The 23,688-nt window shown below is 36.4% G+C and overlaps 2 pseudogenes; both read left to right on the top strand.

The window, feature by feature from the left end:
* Window positions 1–19,427, top strand: part of LOC149166814 (1-phosphatidylinositol-3-phosphate 5-kinase FAB1B-like) — a 68,286-nt pseudogene extending 48,859 nt beyond the window's left edge.
* A 1,110-nt stretch (window positions 19,428–20,537) lies between these two features.
* Window positions 20,538–23,688, top strand: part of LOC149166813 (1-phosphatidylinositol-3-phosphate 5-kinase FAB1A-like) — a 68,811-nt pseudogene continuing 65,660 nt past the window's right edge.

The raw sequence follows: 23,688 nt of genomic DNA, 5'->3' as shown, positions 1-23,688 counted from the left end.
AACACCCTCCTCCCACATTTACCCAAGTTAACTAGACCACAGAGGCAAAAATATGATGAAGAGTTACTATGAAATGATTCAACTCCCCATGTATAGTTAAGGAAGTGGAACTGACAAGACAAGACCAATCTGACCTTCCTCAGGAGCTACAAAACCTTCAGGGGCCAACCAACCCCTCTAGGTGCCAAACCCCATAGAGAAATTGCTTCTTGAATGAACTAGACCCCCAGTATCTCCCATGACAAGCCCTCCATGTGACTGAGACCATCTAGTCACTCCCACAACAAGGCCGCCATGCGACTGTAGCCTTTTTCAGACAGTTCTGTGCCAGCGAACTCGGAATCTGAGCCACTTTTTCAAAGCCTGGACTCAAGCCCCTTACTAAAACTTCATGAAACTTCCATAAATGATAAATAACAATATGAGAGGGCCTCTAATGCAAAAATTGAACAAGGACCTGACTGGACAAGGCCTAGCTATGACAAACATTCCGTCAAACACTTCATGAACATGTAATCTACAGGTCATAAAAACATATCTGAACATATGGGTCTCATACTTATCTAAGATTCGCCAAGAAAGACTAGTTCCCTCTCATAATAACTGCATTATCATCTATTAGGTCAATCATTCATTAGTCATTCATTTACTTAATGAAAGCATGATGAGATCCATAACTAGAGTGTGTAGTAAACCATGTGCATAACCAGCACTACAACAAAAAAGGTCATTGGTGAGGGTCATGTCTATGATGGACCATTAAGGTTCATCACCAATGTCACATATGGTGATGGTCCACAAAAAAGCATTGTTGTAAGTGTATATAGTGATGGTCCTTTAAGAATTGTCACCAAAGCCATTTTCAATGACACTTTTGGTGAGGGTCGTTAAAGGCCCATTGCTAATTCTCTCTTTGGTGACCCTTGTAGTGACGATATTTTATCGACCCTCACCAATGTTATTTTTGGTTACTTTTGGTGACGATCAAATTTTTTTTGTCATCATTGATCATTCCAATGAGTTTTTGATGACATTTTGTGCTTATTACTATATTTTTGTCAAAAGATAATGATTTAAGACCATTGTTGTGGAGTCTTTTTCATTATGTGTCCAAGACCATAGTGGTTAGAGTTAGTCAATTTGTTAAGAAGTAATTAGAGTGTATCATTTCCCTCAAGTAATGAGAATATGGTTTTCCTACGAGTCAACACATGATTCATCTCTATTAGGTTTATTATCTAGAAAATTCCCTTTATATAAAGTTCCACTAGTGTGTCTAGGAACTATATTATTTAATACATAATCAAGCTCTGTCAATTCTATTAATGAGAGATACCTAGCACTCCTCAACACTCCTGACATGCCTTAACATGATTTGGCACACACTAACATTCCTTGGCATCTGGCACGTCTTGGAACATTTTTGTACCTAGAACATCTTGTCATGACTAGGACAACCAAGCACATGTTGGCGTTCCCTAGAACATCACAACACTCTCCTACCATGTGTTGGCATGCCTTGTAGTCCCTAGCATGCCCTAGAACACCTTGAAATGTACTGACATACATTAGCACTTGGCACACATTGGAATTTTGGATGTATTGGAACCTATTATTAGTTGGTATAGCATTCCCCTTTTGAAAAAGATAAAGTCCCAACTTATTAACCCTCTTATGTGTTCATTTCGTTGCATTTTAGCTTGGTTCTTCCTTTTTTTCCTTGGCACTCCTTGACACATATTGGAATATTCTCATACCCTGCACATCTTAGCATGCCTTGGCACTTGGCATGTCTTGGCATGCCTTGGCACTATTTTTCACATGTCAACACACCTTGGAACTTCCTAGCACACTTTGGAACTTCTTGGCATGCCCTGACATTCCCTAACGTGCCTTACTAGTGCTTAGCATACCTTGGCATGACAACTAGCACTCATTAACACTCCCTAGCACACCGTCATATTCATTCACTTCCATGCATTTTGACCTAGTGCTCCCTTGTGTTCTCCAAGTATTCATTAACACTCCTCAACATGCATTGGAACTCTCTATCACACCTTAGCACTCTTCAACATGCCTTGCCACTTCATAGCATGCATAACACTCCCTGACACAGTTTAGCACTTGGCATGTGTTGGCGCTTGGCATGTCTTAGCATGTCTGGCATGTGTTGAGATGCCTTGGTATTCTTTGGCATGGTTTAATATTAAATTGATTTGAGACCAATTATTGGGAAACAGAATTCACTAAGACTTGGAACTTGGCACCTATTGGCATCTAGTGTTGGTGTGCCTAGCATGCCCCTCTTAGAAAAGGTAAATTGGTGACTTATTAACCCTTTTATGTGTTCATTTCCTTGTAGTTTAACTTGTTTCTCCCTTTTGTTTTCTTGACAGTTCTTGGCACACATTGTCACACCCTTGCACATCTTGGCATGCCTTAGCACTTGGCACATATTAGGGCACATGTTAGCATGCCCTATCATTCCCTAACACGTGTTGGCACTTACGCCTTCACAGCTAGCCTTACATTTTTTCACGACTTGGGAACCCAATCAAGTCCTTGGCTACTACAGTTCATGTGACATTGGCTTGCTTCAGCCACAACAACTTGACCAATTGCACCTACTACAAGTAGGTTGTACCCCGTTCACCTAAGAACTACCTATAACTCATCTTAGGTCACTCATGTCCAAGCTGTTGAAAATGCAGCAAGAAATTCCTAATTTAATTTTTCCTTGATTAAATTAGGATAAATTCAAATTTCAATTTTAGTAAAATACTTGGAGGTAGTTAACTAAGGTGACATGGATCTTGTCACTCAATTAACTCAGTAAATTCAAGTTGGAGACACTTGAGTTCAGTTCTACATGATTGATTGCTAATTTATAGCAATATATTTCAGTTAATTTGAGTTATTGTTAGTGTAACTAGTTCTCAATGTTAGTAGAACTAGTGGAGGTTCAACCAAGGGTGTGTAACTTTTTTCACATTGAGTGATCATCTAGTTAAACTGATCAATCAACCTAAATTAACTCATGCATGCAGATAATTCAAGTTACCCAGTTGAGATTGGATTTCAAGAGAAGTATACTATCAGTTGTAAACTATTCCAAGTTGTACAGGTGGTGCATGCAGTCAAATAAGGGCCTAAAGGAATTGCGCAATCCAAATTGGTGAATTTCCTAATTAATAGGGGCCTAATTCCCAAGGGAACAACACAAGGAAATAAGAGCTTGGTAGGATGAGAAATTGGCTAAGTGTTGGCTTGAGTCAGTCTGTGAGGCAGTGAGATAGATTATACTAGTGCAGAGGTTACTTATTCTTGAGCAAGAATTGTATTTCTTCTCTATTCTTTGATTAATGCAATACAAATAGTAAGGGGTTTTGAGCAGTTTCTTTCCCCTAGATAAATATCTGTGTATGTGTGTTGAATCTTGATGCATGTTAATGATTTGTGTTCTCAATCATGATTTTCTTTCCGCAGATGAGTAGAGTAGCTTCAAGTCTTGTGATCTAGTAAATTTCATGAGCAATTTTGAATCTACACATTAAATTTCTACATGGTATCAGAGCAGGAATCACAATAGAGAAGAGAATTTGAAGTTGTCTTTGCAGGTGGATCGAATTTGCAGGATCAATTATTTAGAGCTAGAAGGATGGATTTCTTTTGACTAAAACTCAAGTATGCCCTTGAGGGCTCAAATTATGTTGCTTGGAAGGACAATATGGAGGCAGTGTTGGAAGATAATGGACTGAAGGAATTCATAGATAATGATATCTCAAAGCCTCCAACATCTAATGCTCAAGATCTAGCAGAATGGAAGAAGTGTGTAGCAAAGGTGAGGAGGACCATATTGGAGGGATTTCAAGACCATATTGTCTCAAATATCCATGGGAAAGAGACTCCATATGCAATGTGGTAGGCCTTGATAGATTTGTTCCAAAACAGTAGTGATGACAGGAAGTTGGCACTGAAGGACAAGCTTCGAAATATCAAGATGAAAAAGGGAGACATAATTCAACAGTACCTTAGCAAGTTCACACAATGTCGTGATGAACTTTGTCAAGTTGGTGTTATTATAGCAGAGGATGATTTGGTAAGCCTAGCACTTCTAGGCCTTCCCAAGAGCTAGCACAACTACTAGGCTTAGGTAAATGGGAGGGAGAAGATACCAAATTGGGAGTGACTTTGGTCCGATTTGGTACAGGAGAAGATAAGGTGGAATACTAGAGATAAAACTGCATCCAAGGGTGATGATGAGAAGAATTGTTCCTTAGAAAGAAATGAAAATAAAGGGAATGGGAATAAATCCCAATCCAAATCATAATCCGGTCAAGGGGGAAAGAAGAAATACTTGTCCAAAATCAAGTGCTTTGATTATCATGAACTGGGACATTATGATATGAAATGTCCACACAAGAAATCAAGCAAGAAAATGGTAGGAAGAGAAGCGGGTGAAGCCTTGGCTTCACAGTTCAAACTTGATTTTATCCTCATTGCATGCATGACAAGCACAATGATGGGTAGTGTGTGGTATCTCAACAGCGGTGCCTTATTCTACATGATGGGCAACAAAGAATTTTTTAGTGACTTGCAAGAGAAGGATCTCCATATGCACATCAAGATGGGAGATGATGGAAGGTATAGTGCGACCGACATTGGTACTGCTACTTTTTAGAGGGAATCTGGCTCCCCTCTTAGGCTCAAGGATGTGATGTACGTACCAGGTTTGAAGAAGAATCTAGTTTATGTCGCGATGTTGGAAGACCATGGATATGATGTGATATTCAACAAAAGAAAGAATTCCTTGAGACACATCGCCACAGGACAAGTGAAGAAAATCGGGGTTCGATTGAAGAATCTCTACAAATTAGATGTGGAAGAATGTGCAACAATGAGCACAAAAGTAGAGAAGGTGCAGAGATGATATTTCGATGAATTATGGCATAGAATACTTGGCGATTTGCATCATGGTGCTTTGAAGATCATGCAAAAGATTTCTACAATCCTTCCCAAATGAGCACTGGAGCAGTGGGATACATGCAAAGGGTGTACATTGGGGAAGTACACAAAAGATACCTTCAATGATCGAGATAGTATGGTGCATGAAATCCTTGAAAGGATCCACTTTGATGTATATGGACCTTTCTTGACAGCCTCCACCGCCAAGCAAAAGTATTATGTTATATTTGTGGATGATTTCTCACACAAGAGTTGGATCTACTTCATGCAAAAGAAAGACCATACATTCTATAAATTTGTTGATTTTAAAGCATTTGTTGAGAAAGAGACTGGTAGGAAAGTGAAGGCTCTCAGTAGAAATAAAAATGGTGATTACATTTCGAATGTGTTTAAAAAAAATGTGAAAGGGAAGGAATTCGATGAGAGTTCACAACACCTTATAACCCACAACAGAATGGGGTGGATGAGAGGAAGAACAAAAGTATTGTTGGATAAGCACAGGTGATGTTGCATGACCAAATCCTACCTCTACACTTTTGGGTTGAAGCATGCAACGTAATTGTTTATTTGTAGAACAGGAGTCCTCACAGGATTCTTGGCATGAGTACACCAGAGGAAGATTTTTCAAGGAAGAAACTAGATGTGTCACACTTCAGGATCTTTGGATCATTAGTTTACTGTCATGTTTCCAAGGAAGCAAGAAAAAATCTAGAGCCAACATCAGAGTTGGGCATATTTGTGGGGTACACTGATACACCTCAAAACTATCAGGTGTACTTTCCATCCCTCAAGATGACAATGGTCAGGCGGGATGTGAATTTTGATGAGGATAAGGCAATGAAGTGTTCTCTTGAGAGGGAGATTTAGTTGTAGCCTTATCAACATATTTTTTCTCCAAAGGAAGAACCTCAGGAAATTATGGAGTATCCACAAGCAGAGGAGGAGAGAGTGGAGAAATCCACTCAAGCAGATACACATAAATAAGGAAGGAAGTAGACCAGGGAAGTTGATAGATTATTGTAGGATGCTGGAGAGAATGTGGGAGCACCCACATCACAATGTAGACAGAGGAGGTCACCAAATCGATACACTGGGTACACAGCTCAGATGAGTGAACTATTCGAGACATAACCAGCCTCATTCGAGGAAGCAGTGCAGAAACTATTATGGGTTGATGTTATGGTAGAGGAATATGATTACATTGTCAGAAACAGTATTTGTGAAGTGGCCCTAAGACTAGCAGACAAATTAGTTGATGGTTCAAGATGGATTTACAAGATAAAACACGTAGTAGACGGGAGCATAGAGAAACACAAGGATAGATTTGTGGCCAAAGGGTTCTCTCAGGTGGAGGGAATTGACTATGAGGAGACCTTTGCTCCAGTAGCAAGGTACTCATCCATCAGGTCAATTCTATCACTGTTAACACAGATGGGGTGGAAGATCCACCAAATGGATGTGAAGACAATATTCCGCAATGCAGTTATTGAGGAGTAGGTGTATATTGAGCATCCACATGGGTTTGAGACCTTTGACAGAGAGTCGCATGTGTGCAAACTTAAGTAAGAATTATATGGACTCAAGCAATCACCCCGTGCTTAGTATACCAGGATTGATAGTTATCTCACCAATTTGGGCTTCACCAAAAGTGAAGTAAATTCAAACCTTTATCACATTGTGGTAGAAGGAAATATTAATTTTTTTTTGTATGTTGATGACTTGATCCTTACTGGTGATGAGAAGTTGATCATATCTTGCAAGGAGGACCTTGCAAGAGAGTTCAAGATGAAGGACATGGGACTCATGCATTATTTCCTCAGTTTGGAAGTATGGCAAGGAGATGGGGAATTGTTTGTATCTTAGGGAAGTATGCCAATGAGATACCAAAGAAGTTCTGCATGGAGAGTAGAAAACCCATGGACACTCCTCTAGCAGGTAACTGGAGGAAAGAGGATGCCACTTCAGGTGAGGAAGTGGAAGCTACCATTTATAGACAGCTTGTGGGTTCACTTATGTATTTGGTGAACACATGACTGGACATGTGTTATGTAGTTAACCATCTTAGTCAAGCCAAGGTTAATCTAACCAAACTGTATTGGAATTGAGATACCTCGTAGGCACTACTCAGTTTGGTCTTTGGTACATACAAACAAAGGGAGTGAAGATGCAAGGCTTCACAGATGCAAATTGGGTGGGGAGTCCATCATACAGGAAGAGCATTTCAGGAGGAATTTTCAGTGTTGGGTCAGTAGCAGTTTCTTGGCACAACAGAAAGCAAATATATGTGGTACTTAGATCAACGAAAAAAAACAAAAACAAAAACAAACAAAAAAATACATGGTTGCAAGTCAAGTAGCCTGTGAGGCTATCTGAATGGGAAAGATTATTGTTGGGATATTTGGTTAGTAGATGGATCCTACATTGATTTACTATGACAATCAGAGTTGTATCAAACTCTCTGATAATCCATTATTTCATGATTGATCCAAGCATATCGACATTCAGTATCACCATCTACGAGATTGTGTGTAGAGGTGTATTATGTTGTTACAATACATTCCGAAAGAGGAACGGGATGCAAATATTTTGACAAAGGATTTGTCAAGAGGCAAATTCAAGTTCCATAGAAGAAGGATTGGGGTATCTGATAATCCCTTTCTTGTTGAGAGGGATTGTTGAAAATGCAACAAGAAATTCCTAATTTAATTTTGCCTTGATTAAATTAGGAGAAAATCAAATTTCAATTTCAGTAAAATACTTGGAGGTAGTTAACTGAGGTGACATGGGTCTTGTCACTCAGTTAAATCAGTAAATTTGATTTGGAGACACTTGAGTTCAGTTCTGCATGATTGATTTCTAATTTGTAGCAATCTATTTCAGTTAATTTGAGTTATTTTCAGTGTAACTAGTTTTCACTATTAGTAGAACTAGTGGAGTTTCAGTCAAGGGTGTGTAACTTTTTTCACACTGAGCGGTCATCCAGTTAAACTGATCAGTCAACCAAAATTAAATCATGCATGCAGAGAATTATTTGAGTTACCAAGTTGATATTAGATTCCAATGGTAGCGTACTATCAGTTGTAAACTATTCCAAGTCGTACAGGTGGTGCATGCAACCAAAGAAGGGTCTAAAGGAATTGCACAATCCAAATTGGTGAATTTCCTAATTAATAGGGGCCTAATTCCCAAGGGAGAAATGCAAGGAAATAAGAGCTTGGCAGGCTTAAAAATTGGCTAAGTGTTGGCTTGATTCAGTCTGTGAGGCAACGAGATAGATTATACTAGTGTAGAGTTTGCTCAAGCTTGAGCAAGCATTGTATTTCTTATTTATTCTTTGATTAATGAAATACAGAGAGTAAGGGGTTTTGAGAATTTTATTTTCCCTAGATAAATCTATGTGTATGTGTGTTGAATCTTGATGCATGTTAATGATTTGTGTTCTCGATCTTGATTTTATTTCTGCATATAAGTAGAGAAGCTTCAAGTCTTGTGATTTAGTAAATTTCATGAGCAGTTTTGAATCTACACATTAGATTTCTACACAAGATCAACTTGTCCCACTTAACTAATTATTAAGACAAGGATCACATATATCCATGTCCATAAGACAACTAAGTAACATAGCTTACACAGACAATATTTCACATGTATGTCCAGTTCATATAAACAGTAGAGCATTAACTGAGAGTTTGTAATAACCATAAGATGCACAAGACACACAAGATATAAGCTAACACAAGCCGAGTGCCCCAAAACTTATACACAACAGTGTACAATATGAAATTATCTAGAATATTTTAAAACATGAGTATGCAACCAAAGTGTGCCACATCTCATATAAAAATAATAGCTAAAGGAAAAACAGTGTTGTGCCCAACACAAAGTCTCCCTTTATCTAAAGCTTCTATGGTGAGCCCCTTATCACAACTGTAGGCTTCCCTCCTGCAAATCCTATTCTAAACTTCTCCTAACACTCTTCATCCTTGGCACACTTGAATTTACTAACATTCCCTAACACACACTCTTATTCGTTCCTTCCCATGTATTTTGACCTAGTTCTCCCTTGTGATGCCCTGAGACTCCTTAAAACTCCTCAACATGAATTAACATTGTCCAGAATGTGTTAGCACACCTTTTCATTCCTTTTAATACCTTCACCCTACCTAGGTATCATGCCCTCTCAACTACCCTTAATTTGCAACTTGGGAACCCAACCAAGTCCTCGCTTGACTACAAGAGCTTGACCAAGTCACGGTTACTACAACGAGACTATGTTGTTGAATTGTGTAGCTTGGGAGGTACTCCACAAGCCTAATGAGATGGGTTTGTGTGATTTTGGTCACAAAAGGATTTATGGGAAAAGAACCCAAACGAAGGGGTTTTGGACCCAAGATGGGGTTTTAAATCTAAAAGAAAATTAAAAAGGAAAATTAATATTTCCTAAGGTGTAAGTGGATAAAATCTGTAAGTTCTAGAAGGAACTCATTTGATCAAGGAGGTCAGGAGAGATGTAGTCCTAAAGTAGGCCGAGTTAGAGGGCCGAGTAAGGGTTGCTAAATGGAGGTCATGATCATCCACCAAGAGAAATATCATCATGTGAGGGTTCAAAATAATTCCACATACCTTAATGGGTTCAATATAGGAAGTAAGATGACTTATTGTTGGTTCTCTTTTGGCAAATCGAGCTCAAGAGAGTTTTCTCATGAGAATATCGGCATGTGATTTTAGTGGTGTCTTTGTGTGAAGGCCTCATCAAATTCTAAAATTGCAGAGAGGGTTGATACCCTATCTTGTGGTGGTTAGTAGGTCGTAAGGTCTATGATAAATACCAACACAAATGGAGGATGGATTGCAATGGAATTTAGGTCCAGAACAGAAGTAGTTGCAGGTGTAATATTGACTGAGGTAACCCTAGTTTGAGGGTCGAGATATGAAGTTCATGTCAAGATTCAGTCAAAGAAATACTCAAAATCTATGGATCCATATGAGTTAGGTTGAGTCTCTTATGGAGGCAAGAGTTGTTTTTTCTAAAGAAATTAGAATAGAAGTATAATGCCCTAGTTAGGGTAGTTTCCTAACATGTTTAGTCCATAAGGTATGCCCTTAATACTGTGACAAATATGCGTAGAATAAGAGGGGTTGTGGCCCTTAGAGCGGGGTTTATCTCTACAATATAGATCGCAGATATGGAAGATAGTTTGCAGAAGTATGTGTGGAGATAGTAGATCCAAGAGAAGGTGGAACCTAAGCAAAAGATTGAGCAGAGGAAATGTGCTATATGAAGAATGGATTGACATGAAGAGTTGATTTTGGTGGACTATTCATAGAGTTTTGGACAGAGATCTAAAGTATCCTATAAACAATTAGACAATGGACTATTAGTGGTTGATTTGTGACCCTAGTTCAGTAATATACAAATTGTTAGAAGGATGATAAGAGGAGTAGCTCAAATTTGTTCATAGATTGGACAACAAAGAAATTACCACATTCCTCTAATGGTAACCTGAGGGGTCGAGTATGTTATAGAGTGGTATCAAAGCATCCAATTTCAAAACTAGGCTTGGATGGGCTTATAAGAAGTAGGAAATCAGAGCCATCATTGGACTCTATCATGATCAAGCAAAAATAGAGACTCCTTGATGACAAAGGTATAATTGAAAAACACATAGTTCCTTTAAATATTTGCAGGTTGAGGCAACCACTTCAATCCCTTGAACTTCAAGATAATCCAATATTTACAATTGTTTACAATAATAATTCCATTATGCACACTCCTTGTCTTAGAGTTGGGAAAAGAGGGACAATACTTGATTGATGGTAACCTTGTAAATGAACAACCTTTCCTACTCATTGGTTGGAATCTCCACCACTAGTTGAAAAAGTATGTGTGCCATGAATCAATTAAGATGATAGTTTAACACAATTTATCGACACTTGAACATAACTACCATGGATCTCATGGACAAAATATGGAGAAACTCTTTGAATCTTAGGAAACATTTGTTCATACTTTACTTAATCTACAGGTGGTAGGGCTTCAATTTTTTCCATTCACTGGGAAATCTCACCCAAAAACTCAATCATTGAAGAATCAATCCTACACTAAATCACACCTACACTAAGATCTTCGTGAGCTTTCACCTATTCTATGTGACAATGCCTTGCTATGTGACAATGCTAGTTGATTCCCGAGGGAAGTTCAACACCACGTTGGAAAATCAAAGTAATTATATTAAGGTTTGATTCTCCTTTATTGATAATTACTTGTGAGTGTATTGGCTTCTTTTACTTCTTTATTATCTTATCTTTCATCAAGAAATTACCATATTATGTGTGTATGAAGATCACAAAACAAGAGACACGAGATATAGACACATGCTAGGGAAAAACCCCCTTCGAGGGGAAAACCCAGTCAAGATAATTCTTCCTTTAAAGAGTATTATTTGAGACTCTTCACCCTAGACCAAGACCAGACTTTCCCTCCACACCAAATTAGCCTCCCAGATCTTCAACCCCTTCAGCAATTTCTATTAGGCAGTAGCTTCTAACAACAACAAAACCTTAGGAGACTTCGATATCCCAATCCAGGAAATGAAACAGAGAGAGAGAGAGGCACCAAAATCTCAATTTTCTTCCTCTCTATAGACTTCCCCAAACTCGCACTTCTTTCGACCTCCCGGCAATAGACTTCACACTTCTCTAGCTCTTCTTGAGATATTGAACTAGCTTGATATTTGATGCTTCAAAAAATGAATTCGACCTCCTTGTATATATAGGCTTCTTGTGGATCGAATAAAGGTCCTTACACCGACTTGATGTGGAGGGTATATAATCTTAACTTGATACAAAACCTTTTTACATGCTTCAAAAGCCTAAGAAGGGTCTCTTTGAATGTACAATGACTCTATAAACTCAATATTAATCCTATGAGTCCACAAGGGGACTTTGACTAATATAATTATGACCCAAGTATGAAACTCGTGCTTTAATAAGTCATTGTTACAATAATAAAAATTCTTTTCTTTATTCTTTTGACAAGTACATTACATAATGACTCAAGTACATTATTGAATACTGAACATAGTTATGTTTTCTAACACATAAAATTGTTCATTTTATGTCCTTTTCCAAAAAAATGTTATTCTTCAAAGGCTTGGTAGTCGAGTTAAATCAATATGTAATATTTGTATAATGTACAATTAGACCTGCCTACACTACACATATATTTTGAACATCCTTAGCTTGATCATATATGTTGTAAGTCGATGAAATAATGCAAAAATATAAAATGTTGAAACAGAGTGATATTTAACCCCAAGCTTCACCAGCTCAAAATCAAAATCAAAATCAGTTGAATAGAATTGATACCAACTGCTTTTCAATTTCCTAAACGAAATCCTTCTTGTTCATATGAAAAGGACATTATTGTTGCAACTGCTCAAAGGAACCAAATTAGGCCGAATTCTGGTAACTGAGATGAGATAATTTATGTTTCTCCATTAACAATCATACATGTGTATTCCAAGAAGTAGCATGGAAAGTCAAGTCCATAATTGTGGCAACAATCTAATTTCCATATTGCTCTGCAATGTTGGGCACTAGTCATGCCAAGGGAAAAGCCTAGTTTGACATAAGCCTGAGTTAATTTGTCCATCATATTCAGATCAATTACCATTTGTACAAAACTTGGAAATTTTATTTTGGAACTAAAATTAGCATTTCATAGGTCATAATATAGTGAAGAATAAGGGAGTAGATGCTATAGAATTCTATAGGAATCAGTTGGAAAATGGGAACGATAAGTAAGGCCTTCTCTTTATAAAATATTAGTGTAACATCAACTTTATTGGCATGGAACATAACTTATACTAATTGAAGCAGTGCTTAGGTAAGCAAAGATGGTTCCATAGAAGTTCATTTAATGAACTAATTCATATGTGATATAGTTATGCTCCATTCACCTCAAAGTAGGAAAGGGGATATAAATTGGCTAGTATGATATCTTAAACCAACAAACCAATTAGAAAGTAGAAGTAAAATTTCAATCGAAGCATGGGATAAAATATTTCAACATTGACTAGTACTTCTTCCTTGTAAGTATAATTTTTTGTTGACTTTGTGACAAGATCTAAAAAATTGTAACAAACCCCAAACAAATGTAATAAAATGTTTTAAAGGCAACTTTCTATTTGTAATTATACAAGTAGTCAACAAGAGCCAAATATGTTATGAATATACTAAATATAGGCAAGAAGCATAACTAAAGTCTTACATCGTCATATGCTAACAAGGATTGTTAATTATATAGATTCATAAATTCGTTGTGTTTCTTTGGGAGTAAAAAATTCTCTATATAATAATTTCTGCCACATTTCTGCCACAGCTAAATGAACATTCATTATTTTCACAGAATCCCAGAATCAAAATCCTTTGTAGACATCTGGACAGGGTGTTGGTACAAGTGTGTGTGCCAGTGCAAGATGACATAGAAGGCATGGGTTCAAAAATATAGTGCCATTGTCGAGATTAAAGTTACCAAACTCAACTTTCCAAAGGGTAACAATTGGCTAGTGATCCAGAAAAACACACGAGTTGGCTCATTTAAATAAAACACTAAATTTCATGACAAAAGATTTTTTTCATTCATAGCCAGGCTTGCAAATATTAGATAATGCATATTTTCAATAATATCTCTTTTCAAAATAGAAAGATAATACTATATTCTGCAAAAGGCCCTGGATTCTGGATGGTTGACATGTCTGTTGGTTGTCTGCTGCAATAAAAGCTTAGAAAAAACAAGAAAAAATAATTGCTCCTTTTCTCTTTTTGTCTTGCATAGACAAAACACCTAGCAAATAAGACTTCCAAGTAAATTTGACTTGGATTGGAGCCATATCCAAGAAGGCTGATAATTATGATATGCCAAGATCTATAGGTTGTCAAAGCTTCAGTTGTCTAGACTAGTACATTTCCACATGGGTTCATTTCTTGATGTTTTTCTTCCCATGAACACTCATGAATTTAATCTAGGATGTCACAAAAAACACTTTAGTAAAGTGTTTGACAGTTATTATAAAATATTGCAAGGAACCTTATATACATTAACTGCAGTTGCACAAATAAGGGTTTCATTCTACAGCCTGCAGTAAGTGGGATCCATCAACTAGGTGCATTGGGTGTATTGAATATGGACACTAGCATAAACTCATCTAACCATGCCTGATGCATACCATCACTTTGGAAAAATTGCCTACATATCAAATATTGGTAGTTGGAACTCCATATATGTAACCTTGAATGTTGGAAGTGCAACCTAGGTGCATATCAGACTTGAGGTGGAGACATCCAATGTTGTAGCAAACTTCCTTACAATTGTTAGAATCTAATGATACAAGAAATCAAATTTCCAAATATTCAATGATCTGGGTTAATTCATAATTGGTCTAAAATCCTAGGGGCAGTGTTTCATCATACATGGACCATGGATCATATTGGAATTCTGATCATTCCTGAAATTTCTTTTGAATCCTTATTAGATTGTGATGAGAAAGAAAGTTTTTGCTACAAAGTTATCCTAATATGATCCACATCTGATATGAGTTCAGAAAAATGGCCATAACATATATTGGAACTCAAGATATGCAACCTCAAGCTTCTCAACCTAGGTGAATATGGGACCTAATTTTTGTTGGGTTTGGGCTAGTGGTAAGAGCACGGTAAGAGTTAGTGGAAAAATAGGTTCAATAGCTTTGGTCATTGTTCACATGTTATTTGCCTAATTTATATCTACTACATCCTCAAGCTACTATAATTCATTTTGTGGTGCTTTCTTTTGTTCAGGTGTTTGTTCTTTCACCTCTTCATCTCCTTGAGTGATTGTTATAGGTGGTATAACAAGGCTAGATGTTGCTCATGCCCTTCAAAAATACTCTTTTAAGGGAGGAACATACTTCTGATATATCAATGTTTAACCCCTCTTATAATTCTATATTTTGAGATGGAGCATTTGCTAGATTTGTTTTACTATTTAGTCTCTTGATGTTGCTTTATGCATGAATGGTTGGATTTAATAGAGTTATGGAAGTGCTATGGAACGTAGTTATTACTATAGGCATAAAACCTATGCTAAATGCTTATTGTTTTAATGTACAGGTCATAGTATTAGGGTGCTTTGCTAAATGTTTATTGTTTTAATGTCCAGGTCATAATATTAGAGTCAAGGAATAGGATAGGTGGACGTGTTTGTATAGATTACTCCTTTGGATTCCCAGTTGACATGGGTGCCTTATGTTAAGCCAAGTGATATGGAGCCTAAAATCATGCTTGTGCTTCTATGTAATCATCCTTAATGAGTAACTAAATTTCTGAAATATTTTCTTTTTTCAAACAAAGAAAAAATTGGTTTTGATTGAAATAGAGGATTATTCTCAGTTCATTCCTGTGCTTCAATGAATTCTGATTTCTGAAACCTATGTAACACTTATGTGTATCCCTTCCCACCCAAACAAGTATCTATTATCATCGATGGTATGATTTTATGTAGGCTACATGGTGTTTGTCAGAAAAATCGTCTTGCGCCTCTGATTGGAAAATTAAGACTCCCATTGTATCGTACTAGTGGAGATAATTCAGTTTTATTTTATCATGATCTAGAGAGGTATGCTCCAAGAATTTGGGTAATTATGTCAAGTGCCTCTAATCCTTTGGAAACCTTGTGTTAAGAACAGAGACAGACAGAAGTACAAGCCCTAGTTAACCTATATTGTAGAATTAACAGTGATAAGTTCCAAGAGTTTGGTGTTCAATCTCTTCCAGGCTTCCTCAATTGTTGAGGAAACTTGCTGCCCATTTTTTTAACGTACGAGAACATGCTTGTTGCCCCTCCTTTCTTCCCTAGCTAACTGTGCATCGTCATGGTCCCTTTGAAATTGTGCCTCAATCTTTAGGGTGATAGATTACAAAACTCAACCGCATTGTTAGGAATCCAAAGCAAAAGGGCTTTACCCTTGAGTATGAATCCAAAATTTTCCTTTCACCTATGCAATTCCATAAGTAGTTTCAACTGTCCACCTTATTTTTCTCCTTTTTCTCTATCTTTCTATGACACACTTCCATAGAGGGGAATCAATGGGAAAATTTTGTTATTTTTTTTCACCATCTCCTCTCCCTTTGCCACTTCTTCCACCATGATTTCTATGATCATACCCTCCTCGAGATGATGAATGAGAATCCATCAAAAGAATATATGAGAGTAAGAAAGAGAAGAACAAGAGTGAGTTTCGAGTGTTGTTCTATTAGAAAAAACTATGTTCCTCCCTTCAAATCTGCTTGCCAAAGTTGTTTTTCAGTGTTGTTCTACCAAACTTGTCCACCCTAAGTTGTTCTCATTTCTTCTGTCCAAATCTGCTCTCCAAAGTATGAAACTAAAAAATGAGATGAATTGGGGTTTCAAGTACTTTTGTAGAAAGCCAGGGGATAAAATTTTTATCAATAAGGGGCCCATCCCTCCTCAAATGCTAGTTGGTGTGGGGAGGCCATGTGGATCCACTCTACTTATTCCCTCCACAATCAGAAATGTATTTTACAACTTTATTTTTTATTTTATGCAGGAAATGTTTCTCATGTTGATCAGTGCTTTGTCCTACAAATTCTGATGTGAATCAATAAATTTGCATTTCGAATACAAACTGGAAACCTGTTTTCAAGTCTAGGGTGGTGATTCCAAGGGTGGCAAACTATCTAGGATTCATTGTGTATTTTTAATATTTTATTGTCATTAAAATAAGTATTATATTTATGTTTAATACGCCTTTAAATTCTAAGATGTCTAGTAGAAATGGTACTTTTATTATGTATTCTATGATAATCTAATTCACAGGTGGAGGCTAGAGCCCGGAGATCAATCTAATATTTTCTCTAAAATATTTCCAACAAAGTAAAGAGGTTCTTAAAATTGCATTCTTGAAAGTATTTCATATGATTGACTATCTCCAAATTAGGTGACATCTTGATCTTAAGTTATATGCTCTTTTCTTGAGATCAAAATTTATGGGACTCACTCTACTCTTGTGTTTATAGGTTCTGCTTATGGGTGCAAGTCGTGATCATTTGAAGAAAGTTAAAAATGTTGTTCAATATGCAAGGTTTGCAGCTTACCATTTAGCCCTTGAGACTTGTTTCCTTGCAAATTAAGGTGCCACCTTGCCCGAACTTCCCTTGAAATCACCAATAACTATTGCATTTCTAGACAAACAATTAAGTTTAGATAGATCAATTTCTATGATACCCTGTTTCATTGTTCCTATTCTAAAACAAAACCAGTCACGAGAAATGAAAAACCTGAAAATGTATAAGACAATGTCAATTGTCTCGGCCTTAACAAATGACCCTCTGATTGGTAACAATAAGGGAGAGTCCAAACCACCTCTTACTAGTGGAGGGATGGGGCCACCTATATCACATGTTAGTAGTAAATATAGTGTTGATGGAACTAGTCTTGTTTAAGCAAAAATTGTTTTTAAGAAATCCTCCCTAGGAGATACATGTGCTCAAGTTACAGGGTTGTAGCAGGATATATATCCATCTGGACAGATACCTTCCTTGCCAACTACTCCTTCAGTCAATTTATCTGGATTGTCAGCTTCAATAAAGGAATATCCAAATGAAATTATATCTCCTGTGGGTCCAGGTTCATATGGCGTAGTCACATCATATTTGGAACTTCAAGATAAGGAATGAAAATATTCAGATTTGGAAAATGGTTTCATTGTTTCTGTTTCATCCAAGGTTAATATTAATTATCAAATAACAACAGAGGATCTATTTGGGAAGGTGGCATGGGAGAATCAAGGAATAGCAGAAAAGGAAATGAAGTCCAAGGTTTTTCCAGATGAGAAACTTTTAGGGCACAGAAACCAAGAATGGGTTTTCTCTAAAGAAGACTTTCCACCTTCTCCTCCTGATCATCAAAGTATATTGGTTTTGTTATCAAGTCATTGTGTGTTGAAGGGGACATTCTGTGAGCATTCACAACTCTTTCACATCAAGTATTATGGCAGTTTTGACAAGTCACTAGGAAGGTACCTTCAGGATTATTTGTTTGACCAAGTAGGTTTTTTATTCATGTATTTTTCTTCTTCCATAGCTTTCTCTTGCTATCTTGTAGACTTTGCATTTACACAGTAATAATTGGAAAATTTTGATGTAACACATACCAAAAACATGCAGAATTCCCGTTGTTTCTGTAATGAACCCTCAAAAGCACATGTTCTTTGTTATACACACCATCAGGGTAGCCTCACAATATCGGTAAGATAGTTACCTTTATTGTTGACATTACCTGGTGAACATGAAGGAAAAATATGGATGTGGCATAGGTGCTTAAAATGTGCACAGAAATATGGAGTTCCAGAAGCAACTCAACGAGTAGTCATCTCTGATGTTGCATGGGGTTTATCCTTTGGAAAATTCCTAGAGCTTAGTTTCTCTAATCATGTTGCAGCAAGTAGAGTTGCAAGATGTGGTCATTCATTACATTGAGACTGCATTTTCTTTTATGGGTATGCCATTGAATTCGGTTGCTTTATATTTTGCAAGCATTTTTCATGTTAATTTTTTATTTTGACCTTGTGATATCTTACATAATTTATGTAGCTCTTGATTTTTCCAGAGTACCCATAATTGTGTATGATAATTAATGGCTATTCCATACTAATCTATTGGACCTACATTGTTCCCAAATTCAATGTAACAGGTTTGGCAAGGTGATTGCATGTTTCCGATATTCCTCCATCAATGTTCTAGTTGTGCATTTGCCACCTTCAAAATTAGGGTTCCATGATCGACATCAACAATATTGGCTCAAAAAGGAAGTTGCAGAGATACTTTATGATACAAATTGTACATATGGGTATATGTTTTCTAATTAATATATGCCTATCAGACCTATGGTGTAGGACCCCCGAGATCCAAACTAATGTGAATTTTGATGTAAATGAACAAGTTGCAGATAAAGTGGAAATGTTGTTTAGAGAGGTTTTTAGTTTGCTTGGACAGAAAATTGCCACATCTGGATCCTTTTATTCTGGTACTAAGGTTCTTGAACCAAGGAGACAAATTGCAGAGCTTGAAGGAATGTTGCATAAAGAGAGAGTTGAATTTGAGGTGATATTATAGATGTATATAAAGTTTTTTTAGTGTACTTTAGGTTGTCTAACATGATAGTATGCTAGAATAATCTTTCCACTTAATGAATATTTCCATATTTGTTTATAGAAATTGCTTAGTTGGAAATCATTTATTCATAGGGTTCATTCTTTTGATGCAATCTATCAAATTCAAATAGGATTTGTTGCAAGAGGCCATCATTAGTGTTGGGCATGTTGGAACTTGGAAGACCTATTGTTGATATTTCAAAGCTAAATAGTGTAAGGTGTCTTCTTCTTTATGAAGCCTATGAATAGGATCGTCGTCTTTTCCATTTAGATTCATATCTTAGAGTGAAAAACTCTCTCGTAAAATTGGAATCTAGTCCACTAGAGTATTTTAAGACTCCACATAAGGAATATGATTCTAGCATAAATGAAAAAGTTGGAGACTGTTAGGGTACAGTTAAAGATAGTAACTATGCTAGTGTTTCTTTTGGCATTCTGATGATAGAGGACACAAGCTCCATGGTTGATGGAAATTGTTTGGACAAAGCTATCTGTTTTGGGAATCTTCAGTTCAAAGATATCCAAGCTGGCGAAAAGCATGTTTTAAATAATGGATCTAGGTATCTTTCCATGATTAGTAATGTGGGAAATTCCTACTTCTGTGACCATTTAGAGGAAATTGGGACTATGAATGGAAAATTAAATTAAGGCATGGAAATTATTAAATTGTTAGAAGGTAAAACAACCCACAATATCTAGATGACATGGAAGGAGATCCAAACATTAGAGATTCATCCAATATAACTAATGGTACCATGTTTCATACTTTTGACATGGAGAATGGTGAATGTGATACCATCATCCATGTTTCTGAGACAATTCCTTTTGAAACAGTTGATAGTAGGGACAATACAAATGGTTTGGATGAAGATATGGCAACCTGTCAGAAACTGTCAGAGCATGATTCTCCTATCCTGGCTGATCTGTCAAATACATTAGATGCAGCATGGATAGGTCAAGGCCAATTAGTAAAATCTCAGGTTGTATATGTGACATCACAAGGGCAGGAAGTTGGTTCTTCCACTTTGGCTATTGTTGCCAGTGGCAGTGAATCTGCAGACATAAAATATTTTAATCCAGTTCAACAAATTGCAATAGGAGACAGGATGATGTCTAAATCTACCTAAAACATGCATGATAAAGGTGGAATAGAGGTGCCTGAGAAAATCATCCCTCCCTCACCAGTAAAATCATTAAATCCATCAGAAGAGTTTGGAAGCTAAATTAGGGCTCCTATGTCAAACTTACCAAAATGTTACAACAAGAGTTTACAAGAAAATTTATTGGGGTCTATTAGAGTTGACTCTCAGATAAGCTATAGTCCTATGTTTGTCTCATCAGTCACTCATCTGGGTGGTAATGGATTGGGTAAGTTGCTTTTACCAACTAGTGTCAACGATATGGTTTTTTTTTATGATGATGAGCCAACAAGCATAATAACTTGTGCACTAAGCTCGCAAGAATATCAAGCTTGCCTATATGACAAGGTATCTGATAGTGAGAAGCAAAATGAAATAGACATGGATAAAGAAAAGGAATGTGCATATTTATTTGGTATGGGTGGAGTTGTTTCAAATCCACTTTAGTCGTCAGATGGTTCCTTAGACTTGAGTAAAGTTCTTTCCAAAGAGAGAAGTTCAGGATATGAGGATATTTACACATATGGATCCAAAGGGAATGGGGGTTCAGATTCATCACTATATGAAAAGACACATGCAAAAATATCCTTTCGTGATGAGGTTCCTCCTAAAAAAATTAAGTGCTTGGTAACCCATTATTATGCAAAATAGTTTGATGCCCTTAGGAAAAGTGCTTTCCAACAAAGATGGACTTTAGATTGTCACTAAATCACTACAAGAAATGGGGACCTCAAGGAAGAAAGAGAAATGTGTTTTTTTCAAAATCCTTGGATGAAATATTTATTATTAAGAGAGTCACCAGGATAGAATTGGAGTCTTTTATGAAGTTTTCCTCAAAATATTTCAAATATTTGTCTGACTCATTATGTTTTGGAAGTTCCACATGTTTGGCAAAGATCCTTGGTATTTATTAGGTTGGATACTCATATTATTGTTTATTCTATATTTGAAAATTACCTTTTGCAGACTCCTAGAGAGTTTACTAGGCTTTGTTTCCTTCATTGTGTGTGTGCATGCTACATAATGTGCTTATCTTTCAGGTCACTATAAAGAATGAAAAAGGTGGCAAAGAGATCAGGATGAATTGATGGTAATGGAAAATTTGTTGTTTGGAATAAATGTAACACGGGTTTATGACCTCAAAGGTTCCAGTTTCTTCCATTACAATGCAGATTCATTAGGCAACAACAAAGTTCTTCTGGACCAGAATCTCTTAGAGACCATGCCAACTGCTCCAATATTTCTTGGGAATAAATCCAAGCGCCTTTTGGAGAGAGCAGTCTAGAATGATACTTCATTTCTCATGGTAAATATAGTTTTCATTTTTCTTAGTCAACATTAATTGTAATCTTAGTTTCAAATTTTTGTTGAGCTAGTCAATTATCATGATTGTGTGCAATGTGTGTTTGCAGTAAATTGGTGTCATGTATTATTCATTACTTGTTGGAGTTGATGAAGAGAATTGTGATATGGTTTTAGGTAATAATATACTCATAAAATGCTCAATTTTGGTAAAATAGACTCATACATTTGTTTGAAATATATTTTTTCATATTTGATTTTCCATTATAGGTAACATTATCAATAATTTCAGTTGCTTGGGTTAGAGCATGTATTTATCAACATTTCATAGATTAATACACTAACACTAACTTTTTTTTCTTCGTTTCAAATTTCAATACATGAAGTTTAGTTTACATTGGTGATAAAGCCAACAATATTTGGTATGATGTTTTTTATGCAACGAAGGTTCCCAATGATGATAGCCTAATGATTGTGATGGTATTACAATTGACAAACTAAGAAATATGCTCTTGATATTTCACTTTTATGGTAGGACCAAGCAACAAGTATTGGCAGTCAAATATTTCATTCTTCGTGACTGTCATTTATGTGAATAGGTCGTGGGTTCCTTGATTTGAAGGGTTTGGAGAAGCTCATTTTAAGTTCCTCATGTGGATCTAGCTATCAGATGAAGTAAAATGTGCCCATATTCTTTTTCTTTTCCTTTTTAATTCTTCTGATAATATCTTCTGGTTGAATATTGTCTTTCATTTGCTAGTCCAATTATCAAAATGCTCTAATATTGAACTTGTTTTATGCCATGAATAAATAATTTTGGTTGATTTTAAAATGCTCCCTTGACTTATTTTTGCCAACCAACTAAAGTTAAGTGTATTAACACCATTTTATGAACTCAAAAGGTTTCTAAATTCATAATTGAAGGTGATATGATTTTTTTTTCCTTGATAAGAAGTATCAAGACGTTTTCTTTCATGTTTTTATCCTTTCAATGGTTGGTAAATTGTAAGTTTGTTTTGATTTCTTATTTTTTTCCATTAAGATAGATTGGGCTTTTGGTCTTTATGCTCACTTTGTGTCCATGTTTTGTAGTGATGTTCTAGAACTATGCATGGTTATTAGTTGGAGCCAATGCTTATCAAGAAATAGTGTGAGCTTTAAACATGTTGCTCCATTAATGGGACATCTCCTGTCACAGTTCATTAGATTGGTGGTACTATGATTTTGGTCTTTATGCTCACTTTTGGGGTCCATGTTTTGCAATGGCTAGAACTATTCATGGTTGTTAGTTAGAGACAATGGTTATCAAGAAACAATGAGCTTTAAACATACTTCTCCATTAATGGAAACATCTCTTGTCATATTTCATTAGATTGGTGGCACTACAGATAGTCAGCAATTAACCAATCCCAACATTGACCAATGCCACTTTAATGTACTATGGATGCCATCTATGTTTAATGTACTTTAAACATGTTCAAATTGGTAGATTTGATCGTTGGTTATTATTTTTCTTATCATCTTTATTTTTCCCACTCTAATCCTATTCTCTATGGATATTTTTGTTATTATCCTAGATCTATTCTTGAAAGTCTAATTCTTTAAAGTGTACTAGCTCAAAGGAAGAGAACCTGCTTTAGAAGCAGGAGGTTGGTGGTTCTATTCAATCGTGCCTTAATATTCAGATGGAATAAAGATGATTAGTTTTTGGTGACAGGGGCTCTTTTGACTATCACCAATGAGTTTATGGTGACATTTTTCGACCCTGACCAAAATATTAAATGGTGACGGTCAATGAACGCCACCATATATATGCATCAATAGTGACGGCCATGAAAGGTCCATCACCATAAATCATGAATGCTCATATGAAATGGCGACAGTCAATGAACATCACCATATATATATGCATTAATAGTGACGATCATGAAAGGTCCATCACAATAAATCTTTGTTATTCATATGAAATGGTGACAGTCACTATCCGTTATTATAATCATTATTCATGACGGACTTTGAATGTTACCGCAACACCTATACTTTTGGCAACACCACCACTGGTGATGTTC

Source organism: Pinus tabuliformis, chromosome 5_1 (assembly GCF_031772625.1).
Source record: "Pinus tabuliformis cultivar Carrire ecotype Pingquan chromosome 5_1, CPIR1, whole genome shotgun sequence".
NCBI lineage: Eukaryota > Viridiplantae > Streptophyta > Pinopsida > Pinales > Pinaceae > Pinus > Pinus tabuliformis.
Note: the sequence above shows the minus strand (reverse complement) of the source record. Positions and strands in the feature narration are given on the sequence as shown.